The 11,204-nt window shown below is 46.1% G+C and overlaps 1 protein-coding gene across 1 annotated transcript in view; it reads left to right on the top strand.

Annotated features, from left to right (window-relative positions):
- Positions 1-7,043: 7,043 nt before the first annotated feature.
- Positions 7,044-11,204, top strand: part of Elf5 (E74 like ETS transcription factor 5) — a 28,978-nt gene continuing 24,817 nt past the window's right edge. The window contains exon 1 of the mRNA XM_021155866.2: positions 7,044-7,210. The gene's annotated coding sequence lies outside the window, so the exon portion shown is untranslated. The remainder of the gene's footprint in view (positions 7,211-11,204) is intronic.

The raw sequence follows: 11,204 nt of genomic DNA, 5'->3' as shown, positions 1-11,204 counted from the left end.
ATAACATATGCTCATTTATTATATTTTTTAAGTTTTAAAATTATATAACTACCAAATTCAGACACTGATGATTCTGAGATCCAGATAGGCTACATCTTTAACTTAGTGGCCAAACTCCACAGTGATTATTTAAATTGATAGGCATGATAAAACACTTACTCAGTAACATCTTTCTTAAGTTTGTTTGTTTGTTTTTTTTAATTAGCATGCAAGATTTAGCAGATTTCCTCTTAGTCTTTTCATTCATACTCAGAATTGGTTGTTCCAGCCCGGGCTCTGTTCCTGTCCGCACTTCCCTGGTTCCCGTCCCCACCCTACCCCCAGGCTCTCCCACTTCCAGTGTGCACTGTCCACTTTTCTATCAATTACCCCTCCCACCTCATCCCTTAAAGCCTCCTTTTTCCCTTCTCATGGTCCCCTTTCTGTTTCCTGTCTATACTGACTCATGTGTATGTTTGCACATATAAAAACTCAAAACTAAGGGGCTGGTGAGATGGCTTAGCAATTAACACTGGATACTCTTCTAAAGGACCCAGAGTCAATATCCAGCACCCACACTGGGGCTCAACCATCTGTAACTCCAGATCCAGGAATTCCAACACCCTCTTCTAACCTCTGAGGGCACGAGGAAGGCATACACGTGATACATAGACATACATGCAGACAAAATAATCCATGTACATAAAATTAATAAGTAAATTAAAATCTTTTCATTAAAAGCTAAGATCCACATATGAGAAGGAATATACATACACTATTTGTCTTTCTGACCCTGGGTTACCTCAATATAATATTTTCCAGTTTCATGCAAATTTTGTAATTCAGTTTTTCTTTACAGCTAAATAAAATTCCATCTATACAACTTTTCATTATCTAATCATTGGTTGATGGACAGCTAGTCTGATACCATTTTCTTCTCAGCAGCATCTTACCAAAATTTAGCTATTTGATAAAGATAGATCTACACAGATCCAATTACCAATTTCTCCCACTAGACCCTTCCTCTTCTCTTGACCACAGACACACCTCTGCATGATGACTGCAGGAGTAGAGAGTAAAATATAGAATCTAGAAGCCACTCTGATCACACACATCACCAGATTGCATGTGTGGTCCTTCCCCCTTGACCAGGGAGGGACCAGGCTCAAAGTTCTTGCAGGGAGACCAGTGTCTCTTGCAGGGAGACAGTGTAGGAGTCCCTGTGGGAAGATGAATCTTTAATGAATGTGATTATCTGTTGGTAACCTTTGTTAGGATGCTTTCCAGATCAACTGAGCTCATTGGCCATGCATGGAGGGAGAGGCCCACACACCAGCAGGGCCACTGATACCAGTACCCATAGTAACCATACCCAATGGCAACAACATGGACTGACCACAGGCTCACCTCTAACAACACTCTCAGAAAGCAAGCCTTATGCCTGCCGGGATAATGTTTAAAAAGAACTGGGGAAGACTGTCTTCAAGACTGCTTCCTTGGAGAACGGCTCAGATCCATGCCTTTGCACAGTCATTAATGACTTCAGACTTAACAGCCTGATCCTGAAAGAGAAATCTGCAATGGATGGGCTTCTAATACCTCTACTGACAGAGAGAGAAAGACAGTCTTGCAGGGTGGTGGCTATTGCACAAACATTGATGTAATTAAGCCCTTGTAAAGAGGAGGTCAGTGTTCTCTATAGTTTTAATGGTTTTAAAAGAATCAGATTCTGCAGCCGGGCGTGGTGGCGCATGCCTTTAATCCCAGCACTCAGGAGGCAGAGGCAGGCAGATTTCTGAGTTTGAGGCCAGCCTGGTCTACAGAGTGAGCATTCATCTGGCATGCATGAAGCCCTGGGTTCCATTCTCAGCACTACATAAGTGACCCAGAGTGCCATACTCCTATAATCCCAGCATTTGGAAGATCTTGAGCCCATGGTCATCTTTGGCTACAGACTGAGTTCAAAACCATCTTTGGCTGCATGAGATCCTTTCTCAAAAAAAAAAAGAAAAATATCAAATTCAAGTCAAGCATGGTGGTGCACACCTTTAATCCCAGTTCTTGGGAGTCAAATGCAGGTGTGAGTTCAGAGTCAGCCTCATCTACACAGAAAGTTGCAGGACAGTTAGAGCTATATAGCAAAAACCTGTCTCAAAACAAAAACAAATTCTGTAACATTTATTGCAGTCGTGATCATCTTCATAACACCGTGGGCAGCCATTGGTTTCAGCAGAGTTTGAGTGCCGTGTCTTCAGTGCTGAAAATATACAGAGACCCATCACTTCCAAGGCCCAGGCAAGGAAAGGGGTTTAGGAGATAGGGCAGAAGCGTCTCGTTGATTTGCTCAACTGACCTGGGGTTCTTAGTCAGAAAGGACACATGAATGGCTAGAGATGGAAGAGGATACCCAAAGATGAAGGGAAGGAAAACAGAAATCTCAGACTATACAATCAACACACAAACTGTTTATGTGCTTAACATATGTGCCTATACGCGCTTAAGTCATGCTGTGAGTTTTCGAGGCCTTTATACTCGATTCAAATATCGTATCAGAAAGTTGGTACATCGCAACTCAGAGTCATCTCCCCAGGACTACCAGAAGCTGGGAGTTCTGTGTGGTATTAAGCAACTTACCTGAACTCTCTATATCTGTTTCCTCATCAGTAAATTTTAGGTGTTGATGATGACACATCCCTCATAAGGATTATGTAATCATCAAATGACTTAATACAGTATGTTTAGTCTGTTCTGAACACCTAGGAAATCCACCCAGCAAAAGACGGCTGTCAGGATTATTCAATCCTAACTTGGGACGGCAAACTCAAAAGTTGGGGGCCTCAATCAACAACTGTGTTTCCCTCCATCCTAATGAGAGGTGTCATGTATCAGCATGTACCATTGATGTAAATGCCTCGCAGATGAAGAAATAGATGAAGTCGACGCCTCATCTAATGGCTCCCAGGTGCCAGGTGCCAGCAATGTGTTGTCATATATGTCCACTGCCCCCACCAAATATCCACCAAAACACACTTTGACAGGAACTAGTTAAAACAATAGAGCTTAGAAAAATAAACATTCTCTGCAGAGTCTGTCCTGAAAATAAAGCCAGGATAAAGGAGACTGGCCCCCACAGCCTGGACACTCACCTGCCTGCCAATGGCCTCTCCTAATGGGCTAATGATCTAATGGTCTATGACTTTTTCTTTTCAATTCACTTTTGTTTCCAGCCTGGGCCGTCTGGTTGGGGTTCGGAGGCGGGGACGGTGAAAGTGGCAGGTTTTAGGGGGTTAGGGAAGTGACCTGGAGAGAAAGCAGTAGACACAAGTCTGTTGGGTTCAGTGAAGGCTTGGTTGGGGCCCTCCTGCCTCGTGTCAAGTAGTATGTCCTTTAATTCACTTGATTCTGTGTGTAGGAGAGAGGGGAGGGGAGGGGAGGAGAGAGAGAACGTGTGTGTTAGCTGTCTTCTTTAAGAATTTCTACTCAGCCAGGCAGTGGTGCTGTACACCTTTAATCCCAGCACTTGGGAGGCAGAGGCAGGAGAATTTCTGAGTTCGAGGCCAGCCTGGTCTACAGAGTGAGTTCCAGGACAGCCAGGACTACACAGAGAAACCATGTCTTGGAAATCAAAAATCAAAAACAAACAAACAAAAAAAAACACTTAAAGAATTTCTACTCTACACTAAGAGAGGAGCTGGGCTGCAAATGACCGGGAGATGTGAAGACCCTGGGCCATAGAGAGGGAAACATCCAAAGAGAACAGTGCTGAGGTCAGATCATCGAGGAAGGGAGGCCAAGGGGAGACCCTGTTTCTATAGTGTGGTGTTCACATCCAGTAGGCTGCAGTCCAACCCAGAGCTGGCACCAGGCCAGATGAGTGACATCCACTGAGCACCAGCCCCTCTGTTCCCTTATCTTAAAAAATAATATGATGGTAACTGTCTCGTAGGGTTGCTTTGAAAAATAACCAAGGTAAAACAGGTGAGCCACTCCAGTCCAATTCGTGGCATATGAAAGATGCAGTACAGGATGGGATTCCTTCCTCCCCTACCCAAAAAACCTACCCCAGGAGCACCGGGAACCGTCAGAACCTAAGAGACTAGAAGGCGGAGGCGAACAGCTAGGGCTGCACAGTGCTCCCTCGGCCCCTGCTCACGTGCTTTGTCTTCATCATCTGAGGAAGGGTGATAAGTAGCGCCCGGGGTTGAAGGTCTGCACAGAACATAATTAATGAAAGAAAACAGACCAAGCTCACTCGATTGCAGAGCTGTTTCAGGGGTTTCTCAGGCTCATCCAGCCACCAGATGGCAGAGCAGTAATTACAGCCCGAGGGGGTCTCTTTCCAGAGTCACCTCTCAGCTACGCTGCTACAATGATGCAATGACTAATTTCAGGAATGCCGCTTTGAGAACCTGGAAGGAAAATAGTGAGAAATCTAAATGAGTTCAGTTCTTCCCCCACCACCCCTGGTTCCTGCCCTTCCCACTTCCACATCTCCTCTTCACCAACAGGCATTGTGAAGCTTTTTCATAGCTTAGTGTTTGAGATCATCCAAACATCCATTCTAATCAAATTAAGGTCAAATGTGATGCTTACGCTTAGAGTGCAAATTCTCTCTCTTTTTTTTTTTTATATTAATCATCCCTTTTACCGACTGGTCCAGAAGCCTCTAATTCCCCAGGCAGTCACCCAGAGATGCTACGTTACACACTCAGGACCACAAAGCAAAACAGGACCACTGACATCCACATCGGGGCTAGATTACTTTCCACTCTCGAACTCAGGTTATAGAAAAAAATGCAAATTCTCCAAAACTGCTTTGGTTTTCTAAAAACATATTGTTTTCTAAAGACAGTAGCAGAATAGCCCATTTTTCTTGGACACTTTTCCTTGGGAAGACAGTGTATGTGTGTGTGTGTGTGTGTGTGTGTGTGTGTGTGTGTGCATGTGTGGTTCAGAAACTGGTAACGAGGTGGGACAAAGCTCAGCAGCAGAGAAAATCATGTGTAGGACAGAGGAGTCCCCCCAAAACCAGGCTTAAACAGGACAAGTCACAGATGTTAAAACTTCTGTGAGGACATCTGAATTCGGTTATTTCCAGATTCTGGTCATGTGCAGATTCTTTTGTTCAGATGAAATTTTACCAACAAGATTTAGAGAAAAGCTTTGGGGCTCTTCTTGAATCCCAGGGGGAAGCATTAGATTAATCCCTCTTCTAAACTCTCGACCTTCAAACAGGACACTTTTTAAACTCCTGCCCTAAGGGCTGGAGAGATGGTGCTGTGGATAAAGCACTTCCCTCCCCGAGCCTTGAGTTCAATCTCTAGAACCCAAATTTAAAGAAAAAGCCAGGTGTAGCAGGGCAGGCCTGCAATCCCAGGACTAGAGAGGCAGAGTCAGGAGGAGCCTGGAAGCTCGTAACCCAGCTAGTGCTGCTGAATCAGGCTCAGCAATAGACTGTGTCAAAAGCAAAGAGGAGAGGCTGGAGAGATGGCTCAAAGTTGGCTGCTCTTAAAGAGGACCCAGGTTCAATTCCCAGCACCCACGTGGCAGCTCACGACCATCTGTAACTCCAGTTCCAGAGGATCTGACCCCCTCACACACAGGATACAAGTAGGCAGAATACCAGTATGCATTAAAAAAAAATGTTTTAAAATGCCTAGTGATACAGGGTCTCATTGTTTGGATCACCCTGGGTAGCCTAAAACTCACTGTGTAAATCAACCTGGCCTCAAACCCACAGATATCCGCCGCCTGAGTGTTGGGATTAAAGGCACTGTTAAATCCAACAAAATGATTAAATAAATAAATAAATAAATAAATAACTTAATCCCGTTTTCTCCTATTACTGTTGTGAGAATTCTGACCCAGAAAAGCTGGCTCTCCAGCCTAAGGTCCCAGAGCCAAGCCAGAGCCTCAACAGTCCACTTATCTTGCCCCAACTATTTTTCCATGATGACACATGACTCCTCACATGAACTGCCTTTTGTTTCTTCACGCCGTTTCGTGTGTTTGGATTTGAGTGTTTGTGCCTATGCCCAGTGTTCCCAAGAAAACCTAACCAACCAGTCAGTCTCTGCTTTCCACTTCAAGATCAGAGTCTGCAGTTTGAGCACATTGGTGTCTCGGCTGCCTGAGATTGAGAGAGGAATGGAACATACGAAAGGGGGTTATGAACACTCCTCCCAGATGACTGCATAGGCCATCATTTAGATTTGAGAGGTGTCCTAAAAACTGGGTAGTTCTCAGTGAGACAGCTGAGAGCTTGCAAGCAAAGTCAGGACCCCCGTGTGTGGTTCTGGATGTTTGACACTGCAGCTCCAAGCTCCCTTCATATCCCATTTCTAAAACAGAGGACACTGGGAAGGGGGGAAAGCTGTCACATGGCTCCAGTATTCAAACATGGCACCCTTTGTGTGCTTAGAGTGGAAAAGCCAGTGATAGCACTGTTCCCTGACTCTCTCCCTGCGCCCTGATTGGAAGGTCCCCACCAGGATCAATAGAAGGAAGGGTTTCTGGCTAACCTGCTTTATGAAGGAAATATGTAGCGCCTAAGGACAGACTTCCAGGTGATTGGCTGACATTCCCAAGTATGGCCTTCCCAGCAGCCCAAGGACAGATTCCATTATTGCATTAATCTGATGGATCCCGGATATGCTCATTAACTTATTCACAGTAATGCAGCCAGAAAATGATGGGCTCAGAATTTGATCCCTGAAGCACCTTTATTCTTTACCACTTCTTGGCACTGCTCTTCTTTCCTAACACACACAGAAAAGGGGATAACACTACATACAGAGGTTCGGGACTTGGCCAGCCCAGGCAAAGGCTGCAATGAACAGACACCAGGCCTGAATTTCCTTCCCTCCAGCTTGCTCAACGGAGACTGCTCCAGCCAGCACTCCACTTATCCCCCCGGGGGCAAGAATTCTCTGCTCATTTCCTGGGTCCCCTCGGTAGGTGGTGGGAGCTGGGCACAAAAGCAGGAGAAAGGTAAACTTTCTGCATGTGAAAACCACCCCCCACCCCCGAGGAGCCGTGTCACACCGTATGTCACCGTCATCAAAGGGGCTGTGCATAAACCTGAAAAACCAAACGGACCTGTCTGTAGGTGTCACTTATATCACACGGCTACAGGTGCCTTTATTTCTACAGTCCGCTGGTGCTGGGAGCGCGCTTGCCTTCTCTTGCCTTGAAAGCCTTCTGTCTGGACCTAGCCACCACTTGTCTTCACGTAAGCAGCTTTTCTTTGCTCTTTTGAATGAATTGAAAGGGGTGTCGGGGCTCAGAGACTTAGCTGGGGCCTGGGACTGAGTCTCTGTCTCCAGCTCCCACGGCAGCCCCTCCGTGAGGCAGCCAGAGTGCCTCCTCCGGGGGTGTTTGACTCAGGTTTGACGGCTTGCCGGAGAGATTTTTTTTTGTCTCCTCCGGGAAGGTGGCCACCCACCCTCTTCACCGGCCCCCACTTCCTCTGGTTCCACTAAACCAAAAGCAGCTGAGAGAATGTGTACAGGCGCTTAAATCTCTGCCCATCCTTCAGCTGCCTTTAGGAGGAAGCCGGATTCTGCACGGATAGCCAGCTCAAGAAAAACCCACCACCTCCCCCAACCCTGGCCTCACCCCTCAGATCTTTGGAGGGCCTGCTCACCAAGCTGCCCCTCTTGATACAGAGAATGGTATTCTTACAGTTTAAGGTTTGTTTTGTTTGTTTGTTTGTTTGTTTTGTTTTTAGGAGTTTGTACAAAATAGTTTAAAGGAATCTCATTTGGCCCTCCCACAGCCCCTTAGGATAGAGTGCTTCCAGAAGAGAAGTGGCTAGGGTTTTTTTCCACTGTATTCTCAAACCTTATCAGTCTGTATGCATTCGGGGGTTTGTGCGCATTTGCCCCCTACTGGCAGCAACTGGAAACACATGCTCTCCCGCATCTGCGTTAAGGTAGGAGAATTTAAGACAGAATAGGGGTCCTAGATCATTATGCACTTCGTCTCCACTTTACAGATGGGGCAACTGAGGCCCAAGAAGGCCCGGTAATTTATGAAGATGGTTTTGTGTGGTAGTCCAAAGACTCAGACCCAGGCTGTTACACGTGCTCACCCACACGGAAAGCTTCATTCTTCTGCCTTGATTCTCTCGGCAAGGATCTTTCTGTGATTCTGTGTATTGGGGACAGCAGCTTTTACAGTTTGGTTGCCTCCTCTTCTCAAAAGTCTTCAGAGCAAAACTTTTTAGCTACTCGAGTAGATCAATGTTCACTGATTTTATTAAATCCTCAGGACGCTCAGCGGACTGTGTGTTGAAATGTCCTTTAAGGATTCGGAAGTAGGTTATCAGAGATGGTCATGAGTACTTACAGATTAGCAGACCAAGATGGGGAAAAAATCAAAACTTTCAGCACGCCTGCAAGAAAGTCAGAGATTGCAGCAGGCTAGGCAGGAACTGTGCCCTCCGCCGCTTGCTTTGTGACTACCGCAAGCAATACTCATTCTCTGCGTCTTTAACCTAACACTTGTGATCTTCTGACGGAGCCCACAGCTTCCTTCTATGATGTTTTAGAAAAATATAGCTTAAAAAAAAAAAACCAAACAAATGAAGTCCTAAATGAGCTGAAGAAAAATGAAGTATTGCTCAATAAGGCACCAGCGAGTTGGTTCCCACAATGCAGTGGTTGCTTTCAGAACAAATACTCAAGAACCCAACCCAAGCCCTCCACTGCTGCAAGTGTTGAAACCCCCACTGAGCCCTCTGCAGCCGCAGCCGCCCTTCTTAAAGAGCCCCAAAGGGTGGGAAAGTAACACTCCCTATCCCTGAGGCTCTGGCCGCAGTGAGCATTCAGGTGTTGTGGAGCGTTAGGAAAGAAAAAGTGTTTCTCTCCTCAACAGCACTGTCAAGATGGTGAAACTGTGGGAGGATTTTCACTGTCTCGCTTTCCTTATTTTGCACTGGTTTGGCTTTGCTCAAAGATGTTTTGACAGAGAAATAGCCGATGCCTGTGAGCAGACATTCCAAAGGTAGAAACAGGAAGCTTGCCTCAAGTTTGAGGCTAGCCTGATCTGTACTGTAGGTCCATACATGAGAAAAGGCGAAGGGGAGGAAAGAAATGGAAAGGAAACAGGGGAAATAGCCCAAGGGTAGACGCTTAGTTGGGAAGATATTTGGTCACATCCCCAAAATGACCTTGAGGATCTCGGCTAGGGTCAAAGGAAGAATTTTCCTCCTCTGACAAATTGGGCAAGGCTGGGTAGTTTGCACCTTCACCATTATTTCTGCCATTGGTTTGTAAGTGGGACAAAAGCCTATAGCCCTGGCTCTTTGGCTGGGTGGGCCCTATTGTCTGCATGGTATGTGAGCTTGCTCAGAAAGGAGATAGAAAGTTGCTGGAGGCTCTCAGTTCCAGGTCTGCCCTGACTCACTCCAAAGGTACCTATAATCGACCTTCTCACCAGTAAAAAAAGAGCTCATTTGATTCCACCACCTTAGGGTGATCAGACCAATCTTTTTCGTACCGATCATGCCTTCCCTATGAGGTGGCCAGGGTGATAATTAATCTGGGGGAAACTGCTTCCATCTGTTGTTGGTGTATTGAAAGCCAGGGCATGGGAGTATAAGGAACCCAGCTCAGTTGTCCAGCTGAGCAGGAGAGGGAAGGAGGAGGAGGGGAGCACAGGACTTTCTGGGGCTACAGGTTTAATCAGAGGTCGTACTGGCTGTATTTTGAGTATTTGGTGACTTTACCTGACCAAAGTACAAATGTTATCAATGTGGCTGCACATGTGTACATGAGTACAGGTTTGGAAGCATTTGGCTGATCTAATGAGAGGCTGCAGAAAATCACAGAGCCAGGGCTGACCTTGAATCTGTCTCCTAGTGTTTTCCTGTCATGGGTGAATAAGTGAGGTTTACAGAGATGAAAGAGGCAGGATCATCTCTTCATGTTCAGGGCTCTTTCCATAATGACAAGCCAGAGGATAGCTAGACTAGCCGGCCCAGGAACCTTCTAGTATCCATCCCTCTTTTGGTTCTGTGCACTGCTAGGCCTACCTAGCCTGGTTCTTTTCTGCCTTGTTTTCATTATCAACACACACACACACACCAGAGCCTTCTGCCATTGAGAACAGCTGTGCAAACCCAGACCTGGTCTTTGGATGTTGCTGGTCCAGAGCCTTCACTGAGAAGAGGGCACCACACTGATTATCCTTCTACATTAAAAAACCAGCCAAAGTGCCCACTTATTGCAAGCACCTTCCAAGGCCTAGAGAGAAGGTGTTGCTAAACACAAAGCAGCTTTATTCCTGAGCTTGCACACCTAGTGCATGCTGGCTAAGTAGCCTGGCCTTTTGTGGTGAGCTTAGACTTAATAACGCCTCCTCTTACGACAATAGCAAAACAAAAAAAGAAAGAAATGTTCACTGCTTTCATAAAAGACCTCCCCACGCCTCCCCCTCCCCCACTCCTGCCACGAAGAAGCAAGAAATAATTATGGAAGGAAAATAGCATGGTAAATCCCAGAGAGAGCCCTCTATGCAAACCTAATGGGTATAATTTGCCATAAAAGGAATTATCGGAGGGAACCAAATCCATCATTGTGTGTAGTGCTGAAGAGATTACAGATCAAGAAGGTGCGCTGGGATGGGGGTGGGGGTGTGGAATCCTTAAAGGAGGAGAACTCCCTACTGATAAGATCCAGTTCAATTTTACCAAATAAGTTTCTTGTTAAATATGAAAGGTCTTCTATTGTTAGGCATGGATGAGGAAGGGCAAAGTCAAGGTTAGGGTTAATCTTTGGAGGGTGCCCCATAGACTTTAAAGACTCGGAGACCGTGTTCTGCTCTCTTCCATTTGGGGCCCATCTCTCCTTTCTCCATATGCAGTTGAAGGTCATATCAGTGGTGTTTGTTCTTAGTGTCCAGCCCAAAAAGTATGAGACTCTTTCCAGCCTCTGTCCACACTTAAAAGACTTTTCAGAAGTCGAGTTTAGAATTAGCGCCATGTACAGTCTTAGTCCTCCTTGCCAACATCCCCACCCCGTACAGACTCAAGACATCAAGCTGGCCCATCCATGGGAAAATTAGGGCCCAGACTCAGGAAGCCTGGACTTCTGATTGATAGGCTCCCAGGTGAGATCCATGGCTATGATAACTGCTGGGACCAATTAACCCTATGGGGTATCAAGAAAAAGGCTTCCTAACTGGGACCTGGGGAATAGACAGGATTCTGTGTGTTCCCACAG

The sequence above is a fragment of the Mus caroli genome, unplaced genomic scaffold, assembly GCF_978045245.1.
Source record: "Mus caroli unplaced genomic scaffold, Mus_caroli_1 scaffold_2, whole genome shotgun sequence".
Classification (NCBI taxonomy): domain Eukaryota; kingdom Metazoa; phylum Chordata; class Mammalia; order Rodentia; family Muridae; genus Mus; species Mus caroli.
This window is presented reverse-complemented; position numbering and strand designations above follow the sequence as displayed.